The sequence below is a fragment of the Bos grunniens genome, chromosome 23, assembly GCF_055505025.1.
Source record: "Bos grunniens cultivar Pamir isolate PY7600 chromosome 23, Bosgru_T2T1.0, whole genome shotgun sequence".
Lineage (NCBI taxonomy): Eukaryota > Metazoa > Chordata > Mammalia > Artiodactyla > Bovidae > Bos > Bos grunniens.
Genome location: NC_141187.1, coordinates 53,057,878 through 53,082,643, shown reverse-complemented (window position 1 = coordinate 53,082,643; position 24,766 = coordinate 53,057,878). Strand labels below are relative to the sequence as shown.

At 53.8% G+C, this 24,766-nt stretch overlaps 1 protein-coding gene and 1 long non-coding RNA gene across 21 annotated transcripts in view; one reads left to right on the top strand and one right to left on the bottom strand.

Annotated features, from left to right (window-relative positions):
* GMDS (GDP-mannose 4,6-dehydratase) overlaps positions 1-24,766 on the bottom strand; it is a 434,715-nt gene that overhangs the window by 144,065 nt on the left and 265,884 nt on the right. The gene's annotated exons all lie outside the window — the stretch shown is intronic.
* LOC147347868 (uncharacterized) lies at positions 6,822-18,314 on the top strand. Of its 12 annotated transcripts, none has more exons than XR_015152873.1 (5): positions 6,824-6,982; positions 8,017-8,232; positions 8,442-8,529; positions 9,020-9,274; positions 14,391-18,314. It is a non-coding gene; the product is annotated as an uncharacterized LOC147347868 (long non-coding RNA). The 12 variants fall into 12 exon arrangements; XR_015152866.1 differs by having other exon boundaries at positions 6,833-6,982; positions 8,020-8,232; XR_015152867.1 differs by having other exon boundaries at positions 6,834-6,982; positions 8,020-8,232; positions 9,023-9,274.

The window sequence follows — 24,766 nt, the reverse complement described above, 5'->3', positions numbered from 1 at the left end:
CTGATCCCTGGCACAGACACACCCAACAATAATAAAGACAAAGCAAAGATAAAAACAAACCCTGGGAAGGAGAATTTGATTTCCAGAGTTAACTTTTACCCAATTTAAATGTCTAGTTTTCAACAACAAACAAGAAAGTGTGAGCTGCTCAAAGGGACAAAATAAATGCAGAGGACGAACAGCTGGGGAGGTTCAGACCTCGGGCTTGCTGAACAGAGACATGCAAAGGCTGCGGGGCGGAGTAAAGAGAGTGAGAGAGGGACAGAGACCACGAGAGGAGAGCCAGGACAGAGGAACAGCGACCACGAGAGGAGAGACAGGACAGAGGAACGGAGACCACGAGAGGAGAGACAGGAGCTACAAAAAGGGATGACAGAGACCACGAGAGGAGAGACAGGACAGAGGAACAGAGACCACGAGAGGAGAGACAGGACCTATAAAGGGATGACAAAGAAAGCCGGGAGCTGAAAAGTAAATACAATAAAAGATAGATAATAAAATGAATAAATAAATAATAAAAGACATGATGGAAGGGTTCAAAAGCAGATTTGAGTAAGCAGAAGAAGCAGCAAGCTTGAAGACAAGAAATAGGAGGTTACTGAGTGGGAAAGACAAACCATGAAGAAAAGTGAGCAGAGCCTCAGTGACTCTCGGACCCCACGAGACAGGCCGACGTCTCCGCTGCGGACACCCTGGAAAGAGGACAGGGAGGTAGGGCCAGAAGAAGACTCAGAGGAACGGAGGCCGACAGCACCCCTACCTGATGGAAGGAGGACCCTACAAATCAAAGAAGCTGGACAAACAGGTGGGATCAACTCAAAGAGAGCTACGCTAAGACACGCAATCAAATTAAAAAAAAAATTAAGACAGAATCTCCGAGAGATAAATTAGGAGTTTAGGATTAACATATACACACTACTATCTATAAGAAGGGAATAACAGGACCTGCTGTAGAGCACAGAGAACTTTACTCAGTACCTCGTAATAACCTGCAATGGAAAAGACCCTGAAAAAGAGAGTGTGTGTGTATGTGTGTGCACGCGCGTGTGAGTGTGTGTGTGAGTGTGCGTGCGTGTGTGTGCGTGTGTATGTGTGAGTGTGTGTGTGTGTGTGTGCACACACGTATAACTTTGATGGACACTTGAAACTAATACAACAGTGTAAATTAACTCTACTTTCATTAAAAAAAAAGATGAAAAGAACAATGAAAATGCAGATTATTAAAATCTTTCAACTTTCAAATCATTAAAAAGAGAGAGAGAATCTTGAAGCAGGAGAGAGAAGAACCTCTTCAGACACGAGGGGCCTCAAAAAAGACCGTTAGCCAATTTCTCAGCAGAAACCTTAGAGTCCAGAAGCCAAAGAGCCTCTGGTTGATATATCTAAAGTGAAGAAAGGAAATCACTGTTGAATGAGAATTCTATATCCAGTAAAACTGTCCTTCAAACATGAGGAAGAAAGCAAGCCTCCCCAGATCAACAGAGGCTAAGGAAGTTGAAGGAAGCCAGAGCATAAGTCAAAGCCGTATGGAGATGTGAGGATCCCCAGTAGAGTGGTCACAGAGACGCTATAAAGTCAGTACACAGCAAGTTTGGCTGGTCACTCTGCCTTTCACTTTCTACATTATCTAACAGGCAAGTGTACGCAAGACAACCTGTGGATCTAAGTCACCGGGCACACGAGGTTCAGAGGTGCGATCCGCGACGGCAGTGACGGCAGGAGCCGCACTGGAGTGAAGCTGGAATACACTCGGTCAGATCGCTGCACCTTTCGGAGCAGCGCAATCCACACGGCAACGGCGCTTCAGATGTGCCGGCAGGGCGGTGAGAGGGAAGGCGGGGGTCTGCTTCCGCTCCGCCACCTCCTGAACGTGCAGCCCCGGGCTGGCCGCTCGGCCTCCGGGAATTTCTGTTGTTTGCTGTTGCTCTTTAGTTGCTAAGTTGTGCTCGGCTCTTTATGGCCCCATCAACAGTAGCCTGTCAGGCTCCTCGGCCCATGGGATTTCCCAGGCAGGAACACAAGTCGGTTGCCGTTCCCTTCTCCAGAAGATCTTCCCAACCCAGGGATCAAACCCACATCTCCTGCATTGGCAGGCAGATTCTTTAATGCTGAGCCACCAGGAAAGCCCTTTGGAATCTTAGCTTCTTTATTTATAATCAGGGACAATACCACATGCCCTGACCACTTCAGAGTCAGAGTGAGGAAAAATGATCTCATATGAGTAAAACACTCAGCAAACTAACTCTCCATAGAGAATTCGGGTGACTGACGCGAACATTTACTTTCTGCGAATGACTCTGTTCTGTGTGAACTTACGTTTCTGGCGTCTGTAATATACCATGCTCATTCCCCTCAGTGTGTTTATATATAAAAAGGGATGATGGGGATGCCTGACCTTTTCTGCTCCATCTACAAATAGCAGTATTAATATTTCATGAATGGAAGACATTCTCATGTTCTAAGTTGATAATGACAGGTTAATTTTTAGTTATGTGGACATCATGGTAGGCACTCAGAAACCTTCACACATTATTTGAGTATATATCTTAAAAGAAGATAAAGTATTCCTTCACCTCCATGTTCCAGCCTCTGGCACAGCCACGTGATAATGGGGTGCTCCTCAGAGGGCCCACTTTCAACCAAGGAGTTACACACCTCCAGTGGGATGTGGTAGTTCTTAGATGACTCACAAGAAACCTGTTCCCATCAATACTGCTAAAGCTTGCAGATGAGTAAAAAACCTTTGCCAACAAAGGTCCGTCTAGTCAAAGCTGTGGTTTCTCCAGTAGTCATGTATGAATGTGGGAGTTGGACCATAAAGAAGGCTGAACACCGAAGAATTGATGCTTTTGAACTGTGGTGCTGGAGAAGACTCTTGAGAGTCCCTTGGACTGCAAGGAGATCAACCCTGAATATTCACTGGAGGGACTGATGCTGAAGCTGAAGCTCCAATACTTTGGTGACCCAAAGAGTCACTGGAGTCTTTTCACTGGAAAAGATCCTGATGCTGGGAAAGATTTAGGGCTGGAGGAGAAGGGGGCGACAGAGGATGAGATGGTTGGATGGCATCACTGACTCAATGGACATGAGTTTGAGCAAGCTCCAGGAGATGGTGAAGGACAGGGAAGCCTGGCATGCTGCAGTCCACGGGGTCCCAAAGAGTCGGTCACAACTTAGCAAATGAACAATAAAAACCACAAACCCAAAACCTGAGTGTATTCAGGGCTGTCTGCTTACCTGGATATGGCCCCCTGAGTCCAGGCGGAAGGAGGCATTCCCTCACCTTGCCCACAGGGGTGCCCTTCGTGAGGTTCATTTAGAAAGCTACACAGGACCTCATATATGTCCAGACTAAAAGAAAATTTACTTTTTAAATTTTCCATTTGAGATAATTTTAAACACATGACATTAGGCAATGTAAGTAACTATCAATGGGCCCCCCTGTTATCAACGTGGGTTCCATCTTGTTTAATCTACGCTTTGACCCACTTCTCTCCGCCTGGCTTATTTTTAAGGGAACCCTGGCAGGGTTCCTGTCTCAGCCCCGCATGAGACCTGGTGCAGCTCTCAGAGGATGCACACACACAGCAGGGTCCAGAAGGTGCTATTTAGACCACAGTCCCCTCTCCTCCCCTTGGCGCTCAATCTCCTCTGTATCAGGAACCGGGCAAGGCCACTGCTTTTCCTTGCGGTGTTCTGAGCGTGCGAACCTTTTTTCCTGTTGCCGTCCTTCTAACGGGGCATACAGTCGTGGGCCCTGCAGAAGGGAATGGCAACCCACTCCACTATTCTTGCCTACAGAATTCCCTGGACAGCAGAGCCTGGCAGGCTACAGTCCACGAAGTCACAAAGAGTCAGATACAACTGAGCGACTCACACACACACTCGAGGTAGCGGTACAGACACGCCCACATGCTCATTCCACGTTCAGAAACACAACAGGTCAGGGAAAACTACCACGCTGCGTGGTTTCGCTGGAGCCGAGTGAACACTGGGTGCAGACCTGAGAGGCCCCTGAGAGGGCGCTTTCTTCTGCAACACTGCGCCCCGAGCATTGAGCTGACATTTTGGTCTTGAAGGGCCTGTAAACGCTACCAGGCCAGTCTGCACAGAAGACCAAGAACCACCTAGCAGAACCACACTCAGGACTCCCGGAGGGTGGGAGGAGATGAAGACCCTCTGCCCGTATAGCCGGCGGGCGACTGGGACAGCAGCCTGACTGTGAACGTCCCGGAAGCAGACTGACGGGGGCGTCTCATGTGAAAGGGCGCTCACAGGCCCGCTGGGGCAGCGCTCCTTTCCACTTCACCCTTGAAGCTGGATTTCCTCACACGCAGGGCCTGCCAGACGTGCGGAGAGGCCGTGTGAAACCGTGGTGACCTTCACCGGGCTGGGCATCGGGGGCCAATTCCAAGCACCACGGTCAGCCCGCAGGGTGTTTGGGTGCTGGAGGTCCTGGGCTCCAGAGAGCTCTGCTGCCCTGGGCTGTGAATCACCCACCCAGAGGACGGGAAGCAGCTGGCGCCCGGGGCCCTCTGCCCAGCAGGCTGCGCACAGCCACGGACAGCCTGCTCTGCGGCGGGGCCCCCAGGGCAGGGAGGCCTGGACCTCCGGACGCCTGGACCCTCGGCACGGGCGTCAGCGGGGGAGCCAGCCCTCCCTCGGGGCTTCCTGCCCAAACCGCACAGTCAGCAGCCCTGGGTGGGGGGGCCGGCCTGGGGCCTAGAAGGTCTCCTTTCCCTTTGGAGGGAAGCTCATTTCGGGGTCTCAAGGTGAAACATGAGGCACACCCTGGACCTCACTCCATGACCAGAAAGACACTACGAGGCGGGACCACTTGTTTCTCTGAGTTTTCCTCCTCTCCTCTCCTCTCCTCCCCTTCCTGAGGGAAATTAACACAAGGTAATTACATGGTAAATTACTTGAGAGAGACAGATGCTGAGGCTCATGACAAATCTGTGCCAAAGACAAACTTCGTGCCCCATGCGTGTTCTGATGACCTCGTTCCAGCAGCAGCAGGAGAAAACTACAACCCAGCTTGCTCAAAACAGTGTTCAGATGGAAGGGCAGTGGGCTGAAGACTGTTCATTATTCAGGAGTAAGGTAATTTACGGAGGCGGAAATTAACACAAAGCCAAGGTGCTCATTAAATAAACAAGGTGAATTAAGAGGTAGTTGGTTAGCTTTTCTGCATTTCTAGTCAACGTCTACTTGGGAAACACGACCCCCTTAAACCGCGTGGCATGCATCCCTATAGAAGCCCCGTCCTGCCCGTCGAAAAGCAAGTCCTGGGCACACACACGATGGGCTCATCAAGGCAGGGCCGGGACTCCAGCTGAAAGTTCCTGCAAATTTAAAGACATTACTAAGGGTTAATATTTTAAAATCTAGTAGTTAAAGTTGAAAAGAAGAAAGTTACTGATTTGCAGGTTAAAATGTTTGGCATGCTTTGAAATGAAGCCAGCTGATACTCAATTTCATCCAGTAGCAGGAAAATGAAGGGTGCTGTACAAGGTTCGTTACGGGTCCATCAAAGGCTGAAAACATTCAAACCTATGGTTTAAAAGGTTTAAAAACTTAAAACAGATTCTGTGTAAAACATTTATGGTCATGGAAAAAAGTTGGGTGATTTCAAGATGCTAATTTCCATCAGGGGAAGGGCTGGGCCCAGGACACCACACGGCCTGGGCTGGACAGGGGCGGGGTGAGGGGCACCGCCACCTTCTGCCACCGCCCAGCGGGGACCCATCTTTTCCTGGAGTGTGACATCCGTGTGGACACTCAGCAACTCCCTCTTTCACCAACCAGGAACACGCAACAAACCATTTATTCACAAGGCTGTTGTAAGATGAGGGTTAAACATCAGCCTGCACTTGGTTTCTGATACACTTCCAATTTGAATACAAGATTACGGCTTCCCTGGTGGCTCAGGTGGTAAAGATTCCACCTGCCAATGCAGGAGACCCAGGTTTGATCCCTGGGTCGGGAAGATCCCCTGGAGAAGGGAATGGCTACCCACTCCAGTATTTGTACCTGGAGAATTCCCCGGACAGAGGAGCCTGGCGGGCTACAGTCCACGGGGTTGCAGAGTCGGACACGACTGAGCGACTGACCCTTTGACTGCATTCGGCTTCTGACACACTTCTAATGTGAATCTGAGATCCCACCGCCCCAGGGAGGATGGACTGAAAGGCGGGGCCTGTGGAGCTGCACCACCCCAGGAACCCCAGGTGACTCCCCTCTCTCTGCAGATCCTGCGTTCCCGCGCTGAAGATCTCGAGCTAACCGGGTGATTCCCGAGCTGCCTCCCACCAGTCCAGACCCCCCGGCGGGCAGCCAGGGGGTCCTTCTCTTGCGCTCGCCACCCGGTCAGCGCCACAGAATATGCTGCTTGACCCAGCTTTCTGTTAAGACATCTCTCAGAGGTGCTTCCACTTCCTGGAGAACATGCCTGCTCTTCGCCACAGCTGCAAGCCAGCCGCCTGATAGCCTTATCATAACCCATTTAACTATGCTTTATGTTAGATACAAATCGGTTCGCTATTAGATGGGAATAGGCTTGCCTCCACCCCCACTTCCAAAAAAAAGAAAAGTAATTTTGGATTTTTAAATCTTATCTTGATTCTGTTCCATGGCTCTAACTAGGCACAGCTGATCATTTGAGCATAATTATTTGGTCCTTGAATTTGATCCAAAATCAAAGCCTGTCATCTATCAATTGTAAACAATACTATGCTCTATTTTTAATTTCTATATTTTCAGCAAGTGTTTACTAAGCATCTATTATATGTCTTTCTCTTGGCACTCACTAGGTATCAGGTGGAGGTGGCGGGGGCGGGGGCGGGGGGTGGGGTGGGATTTTTAAAGCATCACCAGAGCGCCTCAGGGCTTAGACTGTCATTAACAAGACAACAGAAAAAGGGAACAGGACAGAGCTGACCAGATGTCCAAAGAGCAGCTGCATGAGTTTAGATGTTTCTAGGTAAGTCAGTAAAGAAAAATTTTTTCAACTAAGATTGCTGCTGTCTTGGCCAGAATTATTTACGTTCTCGTGCAGACTCTGTCACTTACTGTCCACTCAGTCTTGGGCAACTTCTCTGCAGCTTCTCTGGGCCTGTTTCTCTTCCTCCTGCTTCACGGGGCCACTAAGAGGAGTGAATGAGATTGTGCACGTTCCCTCCCCAAGAGACGAGGCTGCGGGTGTGGGCAGGGGACACAGCCCATCCTGGCCTCTGGGAGCTGGACGGCCCCTCCATAGAGCAGAAGGGGGTGATCGGGGTGGGAGGGGAAGGGCCCAGAACCGGTGCGGGTCAGAGACTGTCAGGGAGGTCTCCTAGGGGCAGGACGCCTGAGAGGCCCCTCAGTGACAGCCGGGGGACTCGAGAGTGGAGTCCAGGGCAGCCTCTCACCCCCTCCCCGCCCCCCGTCCCTGCAGCAGAGGAGTGAGACGCCCGAGGGAGCTACACTTGTGCCTCTGAGGGGAGCTCTGATGTCAAACGCTGGGAATCCTTATCCTGTTTTTACAGAAAATGATGTGAAATCAAAGGAGGCTTAACTTACAAAACCACCACCCCCTAAGTAACCTTCACCTTTAAATCACCAAATTACGCCTATGACGTTTTAATTCTGATGAATCGACTATTTTACAAGTTCTTAGACTTTCTGTATTTATAATTCAAACAGGAAGTGCAGGAGGGTGGACATAAGTAGCAATTGAACTGTTGCTGATAAAATTACATGTAGCAGGTGCTTTTTGATTACAACAATTCTTAAAGACCTTAATTTGGTAATACAGTAGAAAATAACTATCCCATCAAGGAAAGAAGAGTCTACTGATTTAACGTCCCAGAGGGTCCTTAGGGGATTTTCTTCATTCGCTCTATTTTTTAAATATGCTTTTGATTCCCTGGTGCCCCATCACCTCTAACAGGGATGAGTCTCTCTCCCCGTTGGTTCTGTGGTGTCACTGAAAGAAACACGCCTGACCCTGGGCTCAGGTATTGACACTTACTCCAGCAGACGCCAAGCGGAAGCCTCCCAGATGGGTGAGAATAAGCGAGCACACCGGCCACCACCTTAACAACCGGAAGGCTGCCTCACTGAACTCAGGGGCACACGCGTGGCCGGCTGCAGCCTGCACTGACGGCGCGACGTCTGCGACGCTGCTGAGAAAGTCAGCTCACGGTGCCCCTGAATCGGAGGCATTTGAAGACCGCTGCTGGGTATTTTATGGTAAGACAGCTAAAGGTCTTGCTTTAGTAAAATAAAACCTGACTATTTTAGTTTGCAGAAAAATGTTTCAATATGAAAAGAACCTATAAAGGGAGGTTGGTAAAAGTGGTCAGGTTAGCCCCTGTTTCTTTGCGAATTCTGTCATGTCCTGCCTCCTCCTCTTATACAACTCCTTGGACGCTTGCAAATCCCTTTCTTCTGCGGCCAAGGGCTCATTCAGCGGAGAGGACACCTGAATTACATAAATCTCATCACCACGTTACATTTCTGTGCAGAGCAAGGCTTGTCAGGAGAAAGGTAATGAAGAAGAATAGTGTGGATGGAGGGCTTAATGGTATCCAGCTGCTACTCTGTGTTGCTTGCTGATAAGACTTTGTTTTAAGTTTACAATAGAGAAAGTTTGGGAAAAAGCTAAAACTTCATGGGCAGGAAGTGCAAGTCTTTATATTTCATTTGTTCAATTTCCGCTAACACTTGCAGTTGTGTTCATACCAGCTTTAATTTCCAGCATGTTCAGCTGTGTCACCTAGGACTTTAAAAGTAAAAATTAAATTGCATGCAAAAGTGTAGAGCCACTGCACCCTGGGGAGAAGACACTTCACCTGCTGGGCTCGCCGCAGGCTCAGATGCGATGCAGCCGGGAAGGCACGCAGTGGTGAATCAATGTTCGCTCTGGCTGTCCACTGTGGCTGTCCTGATTGGTCCTTCTGCACTTACAAAACGGGGTGTGTGTTGGGGGGTGGGGGGAAGCCATTTCTTCCTAACATAGAGCAAGTTTCTACAAAAGCAGAACCTGAGTCTCTGAAGACTGTTAGAACTGAAGCAAACGGCGTGATGCCGAGGATTCGGGTTCCCTGAAGTCGTGAAGCTCTGGCTTCCTGGCCTCATGACTGGTGTGCCAGCCACCCGGCTTCTCAAGCCTGAACTTTCCGAGGGCAGGAACGCATCGGGACCGTCGTCCCTGGGGAAGGAAGTTAGCAGGGAGTTCTCTGTGTGAGCAGAGCGCTGTGACTCTCCAAAGACAGAGCCCCATCTGAGCAACGTGAGTGCTGCCCTCCTGCAGTTACTGTGGCAGGAGCCGGAGCGAGCGGGGCAGGAAGGCGGGATGTTCTTTCAGGCTAATGAGACCTTCCTGCCCGAGTTCCTTCCCCAGCGGGTGGGCGGGACGGTGGGAATGGGAGGCCCTGGGCACTTTCCCACAGGTCTGGACAGGATCTCCTGCCCAGGTCCAGCCCAGAGGAAGCCGGTGCGGAGGGCTCCGGGACGGGGCGGGGAGGTGGGAGGGGGCAGAGACCTGACAAAGAAGAGCGCGGCCTTTCTGTTAAAGGGCAGAGGGCCCAGGTCAGCCACAGGTACCTGTGTGCAGACATTCCACGCGACTGGTGCAAACCTCCCAGAGCTGCGCCCCTGGGAGCACTCCCTCCTCGCAGGGAGCCTCCAGATACAGGAAAAGCCCATAAAGTGAAAAGGGAGGGGCTGTGCTTTCCTTCCAGCTCCCTCTGACCAGGTCTCACATTACACATTTGCAAACTAATTACTTCGAGCCAGACATATTAAAAATTCCCCCTTACAACTAAGTGAAGGCAGGGAGAGTCAAGATTAGAGAACTCGGCTCCAGACTGAGATAGGGCTCTGAGTTTAAGTCTAATTAAGGCCAATACTGTTTGCGATGTGGTCGTTCTCTCAAACACTAGCATTATTGAAATTACTCCTAACGACTTAATTGATTTAACCAATACCTCACGTAAAGATTAGGCAGTAATTAGTTCAGCCTGCAGAAGCTGCAGTAGTAGGAATGATGAGGTTTTCTGTAATGGCTTTGGTTATTTTTATTATTTTTTTTTTTACTACATAAATTTATCTCTGTGAAATTTCAGGTTAGACAATTTTACTTTAAACAGATGTCACTCAGTATCCAAAGCAGCGCAAACTGCAGTTTGAATGGGCCGCGTTCTCCATCCGCACAGGGTTGAGTGCCGAGCGATTCCCTTTCTTTCCCTCGGAGCTCCTCTGGCGAGGAGAAAGGGAAATGGCCATATTCCGTGACTCATCCTCTGGAGCAGCAATCCAAGTGTGATTTACTTAATATAGCCTCATAAATCACCCAATGCAGAAATAATCTCAAGATCTGCATGTAAACACAGCTATTAAAATATTACAATCACTCTGTTTGCTTAGCGCTCATAAGGCATATCTCATCTCAAGGTAAGCAGCCTTTTCCCGAGGTGGGGCACGCAGGGCGGCGTCCGGATTACCTGCCCATTGAAGAATGCTGAACTTGGTAAAAGACGGGACCATCGGAGAGCCACCAGGGCGTGCCTCGCCTGGGGACGAGGACACCTGAGCAGAATGCTGAACCTGGTAAAGGACGGGGCCGTCGGAGCACCACCAGGGCGTGCCTCGCCTGGGGACAAGGACACCCGAGCTGACAGTCCTCTGCTTTCAATTTGCTGTCCTGTTTGGAAATCAAATTCATCTCACTTCCTGATTGGCTGTGACACTCGCTGGTGACTGTTAATCACAGAAAAGAAATCCAGTTCAGGAAGAAACGTCAGCTGCCTTCTGACTACACTTGTTTTAAGGGTTTGCTCTGCGGTGGCCACACGGCATTTGTTGTTGAGCACCAGGCGAGTCAGGGGACCCGGACACTCGGTGCCTCTCTCGGTGATGCTCACGGTTGAGTCCCAAGACCGAGCTTTGTTCAGCGCAGTGATCTGTTGTGGGGAGCACTCACCCTCTGACGACTACGGGTTAACAACTGTAAACCGTCTACAACTCCTAGCGTGATCCCTAACCTCTGCGAGGTGGTAATCCGGTATCGGTTGTTAGCTGTCAAATGTGCTTCCCTTTGCTGAAATACACCCTGGGTTTAATTAACACTCATTCTGGATGCTTTATGGAGCTGAGCCCAAGCGCCGTGGCTCTGACATTTAACCCCTGACCCTTAAATATTTACCAGCTTTTAAACTGGTTGTGTACAATTATCCCTTCACGTACATCTCATATCCATCATCCTGGCCGCAGCATCGACCCACGTCATATGTGCTATTACAGCTCATCCTGCACGCTCTCCCTGAAGCCAGAGGCAGAGCTGGGCTGCTGCACCTCGAGCTGTGCTTGCGTAGAAGCTTCCCAGAGGAGCGGGGGGCTCCGGCCCCGGTCTCCTACACCTGCGACCAGCAGACAGCAGGGCTGGGCGGCCGGGGAGCCCTGGGCCCCGACCTGTGTAGGGATGGCTGAGAACCGCTCATCTTGAGCTCACAACCAGGAAAGAAATCCCTAGGAAGCACTTCTGTTTGTTCCTCTGAAGTCAACGGCATCGGGAACGATGTGGCAGCCTGTTTTACTCCCTCTTAAGTTTCCAGGCAGCAGATGCCTGGACGGACACACGCTCGGCACACAGTCGGTTCCCACTATGCTCCAAGTGGGCACTGAACACACAGCCGCAGCTCCACACAGGCAGACACGCTAACCACGGATGTCAACCAGGTTTGTGCGGACAGAACATTCTGGGTACAGAGAGTCAGACCCAGAAACACAGGGGCAGCCGCCCACCCGAGCAGGAGGAGAGGGTGCCGCCGGCGGGGGCCCCGTGTGTGGGCAAGCTCAGTCGTGCCCACTCTTGTGCCCCATGCATGGTAGCCCACCAGGCTCCTCTGTCCGTGGGATTCTCCAGGCAAGAACGCTGGAGAGGGTTGCCATGCCCTCCTCCAGGGGCTCTTCCTGACCCAGGGATCAAACTTGGGTCTTCAGCACTGGCAGGCGGATTCCTCACCACTGAGCCACCTGGGAAGCCTGGGACCCCACAGGCTGAGTCGAAATCACAGCCGGATGCTGGGCTCTCCCCACTTTACAAAACCCACGTCTGGGTGCTTCCATGGAGGGAATGTTTTTTTTTCTTTAAGGGTCACTTTTTTTTTGCATCCTCAAACAAGTAAAACCGTTCATTTAAGATGTTTAGGAAAATCGGGAAGGGGCAGCTGCGGACGTCGGCACAGGGACGAGCACAGATGAAACGTGCTTTGCGCGCACGGCCCTGCTCCGGGCACAGTGTCGCGGCCACAGTGTGAGGATGACCCAGCTCGAGGGTCACCGCGGCCCGAGGGCCCAGGACGCACCTGCTTCTCCCCCTACGCCCCCGGGGGGCTTCCTCTTAGGCCGGCCCTCCCTGTCCCGCCCTGCGTCTGCTCAGAGGCCTGCCCACATCCGGCCGAGACACCCTGAGGTCCTGGACGGCCGTGACCCCACGCCCTCCCGGTCATCCCACCACCCTCATCCTCTGCTGTCACCACGTCGGGCTCCCACCACAAGGCCCTTCAGGACTTGCTGTACAGACTGTTCCTCTACTTCAAATCTCGTCCATAACTTACTCTTCAGAGCCCAGCGCAAAGGCTGCCTCCTCCAGGAAGGCTTCTGAGGTGTGATTTCCTGCCTTCTCCCTTGCTGAGCGAAGTCTGGCACAGACTGAGTGGTAGCCGCAGTCTGTGGTGCCCGAGTTTGGGCAGTCAGAGCTGTGCTCTCAGCAGACCGCCAGGGTCCACGGCAGGGCTGGTCTCTGGGAACACGACGGGCATCACTGCTTTGCTCTTGGTGGAGGTGATGCGGCCTGAAACACCCCGGGGACCAGCCTGGGGGGTGGTGTGGGGACTGCACAGGGGGCGACCGGGCCCCGGACACCTCTGGGCACACAGCCTTCCTTACACTGCAGCCAATTTGACTCACATTTTCTGTGACTTGAAGGCAGACACATCCTGACTTGGGGGTGGGGGCAGGCCTGTGTCCCCCGGCGGCCTGCGGACATGTTGTAAGCAGAGCCCCAATCCCGCATGGCCGGGTGCTGCCTGGGGCGGCGTGGGAGGTGCGGGTGATGAGCCACATGCCAGGGTGACAGCTCCTGCCCACACCCAGGTGGGCGGCCCTTGGACGGAGGGGTGCGGCCTCGGGCAGGCAGGCCCCTTCACGCCCCGGGCAGGCCGCGGCCACGTGGGCGGAGGAGACGGACACCACCCTCCCGGGTCTCCCGACTCCGAGGCTGGAAGGAAAGCGTCCAGGTCAACATCCATTCAGACCACGGCGACCAGCACCAGCTGTGAGGCTGGAGAGCCTGGGACCACGGGGCCCCCAGGGGCACGGGCGGGATGGGGCACGGGGGCGACGCCAGCTCCCCGTCCAGACTGGCTCACCACCTCACCCTCCCTGCGGAGGTGGCACGACCCCCACCGGCCACCAGGCTGGGCGGGCACCCCGTGGTCTGCGTGCAAGTTCGTCTCTAAACCTGCCGTCTCTCCAAGTGTGATGTGCGTCCAACACACAAGGAAGTCAGAACAGGCCCCCAGACTAAGGCCCAGCGCCAGCTCCACGCAGGACGAGCTCCTCCACCACCGGAGGCGAGGCCGGGCGGCCTGGAGGCAGGGGGCCGGTGGGGACGCGAACTCTCCACGGTGGGCCTCAAGACTCGTAATGGCACAGACGGCGGCCTTTCACGGGGTGCGCCTATTTCAGGATTCAACGTAAAGTTCTCACCACACCGTACTTTTTGCGTTTACCTTGAAGTTTAAACTCGTAAATGCTTGGCATATTTTTGTTGTTGCTGTTTGTTTAGTTTGAAATTTCCCCAAATCACTGACAGATAATCTTCATTATCAGAAGAAATCTTTCAAAACTTTGCACCAAGAAATACAACAAAGCACACCTTTTTCCCACCTCCTCCCCCTGGAGGGAGCAGAAAAAAAAAGTTAAGATTACAGCAGTGTTTTGTTGCTGCTGTTGCTGTTGCTTAGAAAATTTTGGTTGGCCATTTTGGGAAAGATAACGAGCATACAAGCTGGCCCAGCTGGTCTGCGAGGCAGACTTTGGTAGCGTTACTACACAGAAGTTCATTTCAAAATAACTTTGGGCACAAATCCAAACACATACTTCTTTTTATAAGTAGGCTAACTTCTCTCTTGGATAATTTTGTGTAAGTAGAAGAAATTAATAACAGAATTGCATCTGTAATCTTAAAGTAACATTTCTTCATATGAATTGATGATGATGATTACATTAAGTGGCCTCTTTATACAAAATGGAAAGGGTGCCTCAGAAGATACCTCTGGGCCACGTTGTTCTGCTCAGTAAATGCTGCTAAACCTCAACATGTCTACATTATGTCTCCCCAGAATTTTTCTCATGTTCCATCTGATTATGAAACATGGCTCTGGTTACGGATGAAAAGTAGAAACATTTGAAAGTAACGTCAGGCAAACTGTTTTCACGTCACAGGGCATTTCACGGCTGGGATGGAGGTAACGCATCAACGCCACCATCGGCCTCGACTTCTCTCTGACTCGCAGGCAGACCTCGCTCCTCTCTGCTTGTCCTCACTCTTGCCCAAAGCTTGCCCGTACTGTGTCTTTTACAAACAGCAGGTCTGTGGCAGCTCTGCACTGTCAGATGACAGTTAGCACGTTTGAGCAATAAAGTGTGTTTTAATGAAGGCACTTTCTTTGGACGTAATGCTAACGCAAGCTTAACAGACCTCAGTTCAGTGTGAGCGCTACACGCCCCGGGAAACCAAACAGTCTCGATTCGTTTTATTGCGATGCTCGCTTAATTGCAGAGGCCTGGAATCAAGCCTGCAGTATCTCTGAGGTGGGCCTCTATGGCAAATACAATAAGTGGCTTAGAGAAGGGCACAGACTGAACGGGAGGGAGCCTGACGCTTCGCATGCAGTTTACCACCCCTCACGCAAGACTGCCTGTATGCCTCGCTGGGATCCGCGGAAACCTTTCTCAGTGACGAGCACAGACACACAGTCGCACGCCTGTGGTGCCTGCACACACAGAAGCACCGCTCTTCTGGGGAAGGCATACGGGTCACGGCAGAAGGCAGTGTGGCTCGCCCTCCCCTCGCCCCGAGCCGAGCCAGCTGGTAAACCGCGCACATCGCACATCTGCCCGGCAGCATCCCTGTCCCCGGGGCTGAGCTCGGACCTGTGCCGGTCTGACCTTCACGGAGGCCGAGACAGGCGTGGCCCTGACTTGACAGACCACAGCTGAAGGGGAGGCCGGCTCTGGAGGAGCAGGGGCGTGCACGAGACCGACGGGAGCGAAGGGTCAGGACGCCAAGGGCGTGCACGAGACCGACGGGAGCGAGGGGTCAGGACGCCAAGGGCGTCCAGGCCAGGGCACGAGGCCGGTGAAGGGACACGTAACATTACGTCAGCTTCAGGTCTACCGCACGTGCTGCTCGAGGCCGGGCGCCGGGCACCGGGGGGACCTGGGGAGGCGCACACTCGAAGGACTCAAGGTGCAGGGGGGCAGGGGGTCCTGGGACTGACACTGGTTTTGTTGTTGTTTAGTCGCCACATCACGTCTCTGCGACCCCATAGACTGTAGCCCGCTAGGCTCCTCTATCTATGGGATTGTCCAGGCAAGAGCACTGGAGTGGGCTGCCATTTCCTTCTCCAGGGGATCTTCCCGACCTAGGGATGGAACCCCCATCTCCTGCATCTCCTGCATCGGCAGGCAGGTTCTCTACCACTGAGCCACCAGGAAAACCCGCACTGCTTCCTGGATCCACCCCAGTCCCACCTCCCACTCGCCAGCGCCCCACGCCTACAGAGCACACTCCTCAGCTTTGCCTCGGATTCTTCCCGGATCCAGCACCAGCCCCTCTCCCAAGCAGACACCCCACCACCTGCTCCCAGCCTCTGGGCCAGTGACCACCTCCCTCCACCCAGAAGCCTGGGGTCCAGATGTGGCGAAGCTCTCGGTGCCCGGCACCTCTGTCCCCTTCTAATGAACCCCAGAGCCCGGAGCCCGACCCCAGTCCGGGTCCCCTGCCCTCGGCGCAGAAGTTCCTCATGGGCGCTCGGAGCTCCTGGCACCACTTGTCCTGACAATGGCCACTTTCTGCCTTGGGTCGCTCAGCGCGTTTTTTCTGCCAGCATGTGCCCAGCAGAACGGTGTCAGCAAAGGCCTGGAGGAGAGACGGTGGATTCATTTGGGAGGCTGTCCTTGGCTAGCCTCGGAGGTCCCTGGGCGGGAAAGGTCCCTCTCGAGGCCTTCAGACGACGCTCTTCACCCTTGGCACGTGGATGGCAACGCTGTCTGGACCACGACGACACAGTTTTGTGATCCCTTCTCTCAAACAAAGAACTCTTCAAAACCCTTTTCATGGAACCAGAACAGCTCAGAGAGAGTGGGTGCTCTCTGCAAGCTACGAAGCTCATCCTTCACAATAAGGTCTTGCAGAGCTTTTGTGCCTGAAGACGTGTGTGTGAAATTCCACGTGCTTCCCTGTAAACGGCCCCTGTGCCCCGACGCAAGACACCGGACACACCCCACGTCTTCCTAATGCTCCCTGTTCACACACGCGGGCTCCCGGACCTGCTGCTCCAAACAGAGGCGTCACCGGGCAGCACACAGCAGAGCGCCCGACGGCCTCTCCCCGCGCCAGGCCGCCCCCGAGGGAAACGCGCCCTGGACTGCTTCAGGGAGGCGACCCTTTCTGGTCCCACCTCGACTTCTGCCTTCAAGCTCTCTCCTGAGAAAGTCCGTGCCGTGGACACAGGTGTGGAGGCCCCTGCACGGGACGTGGCGAAGCCTCACCCAGACTCTGGGCTACGCCGTCACCCTGTCGGTTTTCAATTAACTGACGACACTGGGCTGTTTCTCGAAACTGCACCCGGGCCGGCCTGGCGCGGTGGGTGAGGCCCCCAGTCACCCGAATGCACCTGTTAATTTTGCCTCTGGGTAAACAGTTGAAAACTCCTCAGCTATTTCCTCAAATTGGGTGGAAACAAAGAAACATGAGATTTAAAAAAATGTCTAGATTAGGGAATTGGAGATGCATTAATTTAGAAAGGGAACAGGGTCAAAGCAGGGGCTCGGAGGCTAATAAGTGCAGAGCACAGAGCGGGGTAAGAGTTCACTCCATTCACCCCGAGATCTATTCCAGACGCAGCCGGCGAGGGATTATTGGATCCAGACCTGCGGCTGCTTCCTAAGACCAGCTCTCACTGGTCCCCGCCCGCCCTTCAGGAGCACCGCCCCCAGCCCAGCCTGTAGGGGCTCTCTCAGCTGGCAGCCCCCCACGTCTCCATCTCCTCCTTTCGCCGCTCCAATTCCCAGCTCTGCTGTGGAAGTCAGGCAGGACAACCACCATGCAAACCGCAGGACACCCAAGTTGATCCTACTCGACGAGATTTTTAGTACTTTATTACGCGGGAAGCCAGCCTCAGGGGTAACAGACTATGAACAATAGCAGGCGCTCGGTGGGGCAGCTGTACGAGGCTGAGGGCTCAGAGATTTCCCGGAGGGGCTGTGGGGGGAGATGACCCTTCAGATGAAGCTCTATCTTACACATCAGATTGAAAGAGGAGAGAGGAATGGAATCCAAGACGCTGAGCTACGATGTTCAGAAATCATGTGCGTGTTCCCGACACAAGTGGAGGGCTGAGGGAGTAGCTGTAATTAAGACTGTCTTCTAAGCTTTTAATTACTATTAATGTGGAGACTTATAAGACTGAGAATATATATATATATTTTTTTTTATTGCAAAAGGAAATAAGCTTTAGGTGTTTGCTGACGTCATTTAAATATTTAAGTGCGTTTGGTGACCAACAACGTGGCACTGAGCCGTGGTGAAGGGTTTACTGGAGACAACAGACTCACTGAGGTTAGGAGCTTCAGGGCGGGAACTGGCTCCTTGGCTGCGCGAGCGCAACTATTTGCAAACACACAGCCGTGGGAAGACAGACCGCACGCTGAGTGCCAGGGCACAGGCACGGAGCCAGGAGGGGGGCCAGCAAACCAGTGCGGGGGCTCCCCAACACCAACCCCGGGGCCCCCACCCGGCGTCCCCACCAAACACACTCAAAAGACGATCACGAAACACAAGACAAGTTGGACCGGAGAACCGCCCACCGACCACGACGGCCAACCCAAGGCGGCCAGACCGTCACCTCTGTAACGCCAGCCTCTCCCAACCTCAGGCCCCTCTTCTGTTTCTTATTCAGAAGTGCCTTTTATTTGCAGAAATGAATGCTTTCAGACTAGAAAAAAGTGGTAGGCCACGGCCACGTGTGTGCGCGGTCCCCGCCAGAGCAGGTGTCAGCTGACCACCGTGCACACGGCCAGCTTCTGAACAGCGAGTGCCCGAGACGCCCAGCACCACCAGGCCGGGCCTGAAGAGCTGCTCGTGCTGTAGAAGGTCGCTTCAAGGTCATGCAGGAGACAACTGCGTGTGTGCAAGGGCAGCCAACCCTGTGGAGGGGCTGGGAAAGCTGTCCACAGTGGCTTTGTCAGAGCTGGGGGAAGGGAGGCGACTCGTTTACTAAAGAGAACACCCCTCCCTGGGCCTCCATTCCAGCAGTTCACACCCAGGGAGGAGGCTGGGAGAGGCAACCAGAGGCAGCGCCGTCGGTTTGATTTACCATGGGCGGCAAAACACGCAAATCCTGCGTGGATCACACCAGGGTATCCATTTTAGAAAGCACCCTGAGCTGAACGGGTGACCCAGGCACGGAAGGTGTGTTTTGTATTTCATTTCCCCCGCTCTGATATCAGTGCCAAAGCCCGCCCCCCGCCCTGGCCCCAGCCCCGTGCCAAGGCAGACAATGCCACCACTGTTCGCAAGGCACAGACACGGTCCAGAGTGGAGTAACGGTGTGATGCCACGGGAGGCGGGGCGCTGAGGCTGTGTCAGCATTTCCACTAAAAAATCCCTTTTTTAAGGATTAATATCCCAGTTGTAAAAATTTACACCCCGGTAAACTTTGGTAGCAGAAACCATTCTATAAAACAGGAAAATGTACCAAAAAGTCATACTTTGAGTGCACTAATTTCTACAGGACGTGGGCAGGTGGGAAAGGGACCCTCATCTGTGCACAGGGCCAAGGCCCCCTGCGTCTGACTCTGCGGCCCCATAGACTCCCTGTCCTTCACCGTGTCCTGGAGCTGGCTCAAACTCATGCCCATCGAGTTGGTGATGCCATCCAACCATCTCATCCTCTGTCGTCCCCTTCTCATCCCACCTTCAATCTTTCCAAGCATCAAGGTCTTTTCCAATGAGTCGGTTCTTCTCATCAAGTGGCCAAAGTACTGGAGCTTCAGCTTCAACATCAGTCCTTCCAATGAATATTCAGGGTTTATTTCCTTTAGGATGGACTGGTTTGGTCTCCTTGCTGTCCAAGGACAAAGAGACCACACACCAAATCGGGATTTCAGTTTTTGAAATTCAGCTTTTGTTGTTAGAAAAACCAGAAGACACTGCCTCATGTCATTCTCTCCTCCAGCACCATCCGTCCTTGAACAACAATGGTTCCTGAGACGAGGCCGAGGGGCTTCTCTCCCAGGGGGCTGGAGCAACGTCTGAGGACAGCTGTGGTTGATGCCCTGGATGGATGATGCCCTGGGGCTGAAGCTGGGGTGGCACTGGATGGGATGGACTGGACCCAGGGCCCGGGACTGTGGGGCGGGGAGCAAGGTAGGCCCTGCTGGGCAGTTGCCCCCGAGCCCCGGGGGCTGTCCTCGCTGGGGCCACAGTTCTGTGTCCTGGACCCAGGGCATCTGCACAAACCTCTCTTCCTGGGTCCTGAAGTGACACCTGTGTTTTCTGTCTGCACTGACTAGAGAGGAGACTCTTCGCCATCCCGGATCAATTACTCAGACTCTTCCCTGATCATAACTTTCTTGCTAAGGGTGGCTTTTTAAAACCACAGAGACAATCAGCGAAAGGAAGAAAGGGGGGTGAGAAAGAAGCGGCCTGTGCTGGCCTGACACCTCCTTTGTTTTCTTTGGAGGGAGGCTGCTGCTCTGCGGGGCCCGAGCCCACAGGTGTGAAAACCTTCCACTTGCTTTGCTCATCGCTGAGGGACAGAGACAACACCCTACTGTTCACCTAATGATTGATCAGAGAGCTCCGTGCCCTGTGGCAGGGAAGACGTGGGGACACCATGTGCCCTGAGAACCCACGATGGGAAACGGGCAAGGAAGCACCGCTGAGGCTCCAAGACGGAGAAGGTCCAGCCACAACCGCGGTGTCAGTGTCCGCCCCAGGGCCGCCCCTGGCCAAAACCATCAGCCGCGTTCTGGGGACAAACATCAAGTCCTCAAGTTCCTCACCTTCCCGCTGAGAGGAAGACCTACGTACGGAGAAAGAGGACAAGGAAGAGACTGGGGGTGGGCATAGGTGGCAGGGGTCCCGTCCAGAGGAGGGCCTGAGCCCTGGAGGTGTGGGCGCCCCACGTGTGGGGCAGCACCCCCAAAGCACCCCTGCCTGGGGAGGGCGCGGCCGCGCGCGTCTGTCATTGGGGTCGTCAGGGTGGTCAGGGTGACCCCATGAGGCCGGATGTCTCTCTTGTGTGGTGCGGGGTCTTCGCTGCTGCCCCGGCTTCCCCTAGCTGCGGCAAGCAGGGGCTGCGGTTCGTGGGCTCCTCGTGGTGGCACCTCCTCTTGCTGCGGCACAGACATCTGTCTACAGTGTGTGTCCCTGTGTCCACCTCTCGACTCCAAAACCTCCCACGAGAGCCCCAGGCTGCTGGGGATCTGAAGGGCCGCGCAAGGAACACGCACTGCGGCTGTGGGCACCCTCGGGCACCCAGCCACCTTGGGGCAAGCCCGCGACTCAGAATGCGGCCACTGGGGACATGTGTCAGCTGTCGGGGGCCACAGGGAGAGCCCAGCATCTCCTGACGCCAGTGCGCACAGGGGCTGAACGTGAGAGCCTTATGCCTAATCCCCGGCTGGGCGCCCATCAGAGACAGCTGCGCCACGCCCACCCGTGGCCGGAGCCCACGCCCACAGGGCCTACTAGTGCCCGTGTCCATGCGGCATCTGCGCTGCTGCCTGCACTGCCGTGCCAGGGCCGTCCCTCTGGCCGCCACACGTGCCAGACTCCACCCCAGGCCAGGCCGGACCAGAGCGCCTCCCGGGCCCCCCGAGCCGCAGTCGGCAGTGTCCGCCTTTCAGGGTCTGCAGCTGCAAGGACCACCCCCCGCCCCCACCTGGGCTCCGCTCAGGACGGGCCACGCTGGCAGCCGCCCAAGGGAGACACCCGCAGCCCGTCGGACAGCTCTGGCGGGGCAGAGAGACTGTCACTCCCAACGGGTCTCCGTCCCGGGCAGCCTCGAGGAGCAGACTCAGAACGGGGAAGGGCAACGCCTCTGCCCGGGGCCCGGCGCTTCCCCACGGCAGGGCGCAGGGAAGGGGCCGCTCACGCCCCGAATCTATCTTGAGCTGAAGGACAGTGATTCCTCAAAGCAATGGAGAGAGAGAGCAAAACCATTACAAACCATTCACGAGATTCTAATTCCTCTCAGAGTCTAAGGAAAGGAAGAGCTGAAAGCCGCCTGGGACGCAGACGCTGCACCTCCCGAGGGAGCGACCATGTGCGGCCACATGCAGCACCTGTGCCCTTCGGCAGATCGTCCTCTGCAGACACAGCGTGGCATCTGCTGAGAAATCAGACTCTGCTGCTGAGCTACGGAGCAGGAGAAGGACCAGGCCTCAGGCGGAAGCAGGGAACCATACCGGGACTCGCCACCTGGGAGCCGGTTGGGCCACGCCGTCCTCCGCTCTCAAGAGATGCTGAAGCAGTCAGCAGCGCCGCTTCCTGGAGTCAGATGAGGCCTGTGGACACGCGGGGACCCTGTGTGGACACGGGGAGTCCGCAGGCATGGGGGAGCTCACGCTGGGCCTGGGCGGGGGGTGTCCAGCCACAACCTCAGTGCCTCACACTTCGGAAACTGCCATCTGGCTCCAGCTGATGCTTGATTTAGGGTCACAGGAAGAGACGTGGGTTCCATCCCTGGGTCGGGAAGATCCCCTGGAGGAGGGCATGGCAACCCAGTCCAGTATTCTTGCCTGGAGAATCCCATGGATGGAGGAGCCTGGTGGGCTACGGCCCATAGGATCACAAAGAGTCGGACACGCCTGAGCGACTGAGTCGGACACGCAGGGCTCTTTTGGCAAGTGCTCCTCCACATCCTTATACCGGGAGCGGCTTCTCAAGACGGAGCACGGTGGCGCCCCGTCTGCTGGGAGTCAGCAGCGGAGTGCAGATGCTGAGGTTGCTCGTCTCGGCCTCACCGGGAATATAATGAAATGCATCTGTAGTATTTTTTGCATTGCACAGCAGGACTGACCATGATCCATGCGCAGAGTTGGCTTTGTTTGTGAATTAAGTTAGAAATATTCTGACAGTCTAGAGGTCACGGCTGCTGGAAACTGCATTCCTGTGATTATAAGCAAAGGACGCCATGGTGCGCACCCTAGGAAATCCGCCGGGACGACTGAAGGATGACTTCTGCATGTGCAGCCCCAGCCTGTGTCACAGGTATGAGTCCTGCGTGTGCAGCCCCAGCCTGTGTCACATGTATGACTTCTGCGTGTGCAGCCCCGGCCTGTGTCACAGGTATGATACGTGTCTCCCTACGTAGGAGAAGAGCCACCAGGCTGAGAGTCCAAATAAGTCAGCGTGTCGGATAAAACATATTAACATGAAGTCAGACAAAAAGGATCCATAACGTGAAATCTTCAAACGAGTGAAACCTGGAGAAAACTGCTTACACGTTACCCCTCATTTCTTGCAAAGTAAGCTCATATTTGAGTTCAGATGGACTGGGTTAACAATCACTACTTCACTGTTAAAACGCCCCAGGGAAGTTATAAACGCTCCAAATGCGCTGCTAACCTTCGTTTATACCGTGCGCAGCTGTGTGGCTTTTGTACCCGCGGCCAAGCCTCCTGACGCGGCCAGCAACGCGAAAGCGGCTTTTTTCCAGAAACTTTCAATAACAATGCTTTGCTTGTCACTAGGTTTCCATTTCTTTCTTTCTTTTTTTCTACGACTTCACACTACAATTTGGTTCAGATTTTACTTATTCCAATTACTTTTCGCTGAGGAGTGCGACGTATATTATTCGAAAAGGGATAAAAACAGGCAAAGAAACGTCACAAAGAGAGAATGAATTCAGACATTTATTTCCGACGGCCAGAGTGAATGCTTTCTTAACTCTCACAGGAGAATTCTCACTGGCCAGTTTACAGAGGCGTCTTTAACATTTTTGTGGACCTCCCTGGCATCAGTAATATTAAGGATTGTTGGTTGATCTTAGGAGAATTCAACAAAGATGATAGTTTTTATTCTTTTCCCTCCCTGTCTACATGGGAGGTTGAAATAGATCTAGCTTTTAAAAGAGAATTTTAATGGTTTTAGGTCATTCACAAGTGTTAGCAGGCTCCATTAAAGCAGAAACGTCAGTCGCATCTCAGGGCCCCCCGCCCCGCCCCCGACAGGACGCAGACGGAAGCAGAGGCCCTGAGAGAGGCCCTGAGGTTGGCGTCTGGGTTCCGGGGGACACGCCCTGTCTTACTGTTTCCTGTTGGTCCTCAGACCCACACAAACTGGAGATTCAGCTGTGACCCGACTAGCATATTGTCTGTGATTTTTCTCTGACAACCAACCAACCCCAGCACTGCCCAGACAGGAGGCGAGCGGCAGGCAGTGAGGCCTCCCCTGGCGCGGAAGCCCCCGCGAGCCTGTGCTGCCCCTGCCCTGTCCCCGGGAGCACGCTCCCCAAACGGCCCTGCTCACGGGAAGGCCGTTGACAAAGCGGCCTCTGAGATGTCTCATGCGAGAGACTCGAACAAACACTTCTTCAGGCAGCAGGTCAAACTAGGCTAAGCTGCAGTACACTGGAGGAAAAATTTCAATTAGGAAAAAAAACTCCGTTTGGCATAAACATTCTAGGGCTAACATCCGCTAAGAGTGAAATGAGTGTAACTGACGTAATAAGCCCCCTCCTCCAGCTGGAGACGGGACTCCAACCTCTGTCTACCTCGTCCCGGGGCGGCATGTCCCGTCTCACTTTTGGTTTCAGTTTGTAAGTCGGAAAAACGGCGCCCAAGCCCTCCCTTCTGATCGACGCGCCCAGAGACCACGGGCTGGAGTGTCCGGGGCCTCGCAGGCCCGCCCGGACCCGAGCTTCTCTGCTCACAGTCGGGGCTGCGGAGATGACGTCTCAGCCCTCGTGACAGTCACGTGCGAACCGTGCGTCACGACACCTGACCGCACCCACGGGGCAGCGTCGCGACGTGCTTAGTAAATGCCTTCAAATACACTCATCCTCATTTTAAGAAAATAGTACTAAGTCCAAATTTTACAAACTAGAAGCGCTGGGTAATGATTGGACTAGAGTCCTACACAGCAAGTGGACGTGCACGGACTCCCGCTCGGCCCTGGTCTCCCAGACCTCACATCTAGTGAGGACGAGAGACCAGCCAAACAAGTAACAGGTAAAAGTGCCACAAGACACCTGCGTGATAATGTGCTTAAAAAGGAGGAGAGAATACACTGTAATGACCTACGATGGAAAAGAATCCAGAAAAGGATATATTAGATATATGTTTGTGTATACATGTATAACCGAATCGGTTCGCTACAAACCTGAAGCACGACGCTGTAAGCTCACTATTCTTCAATAAATAAGGATAATCAATGGGGGGGTGGGGGGGGCAGAGGGAAGAGAGAAATTCAAAATATATCACT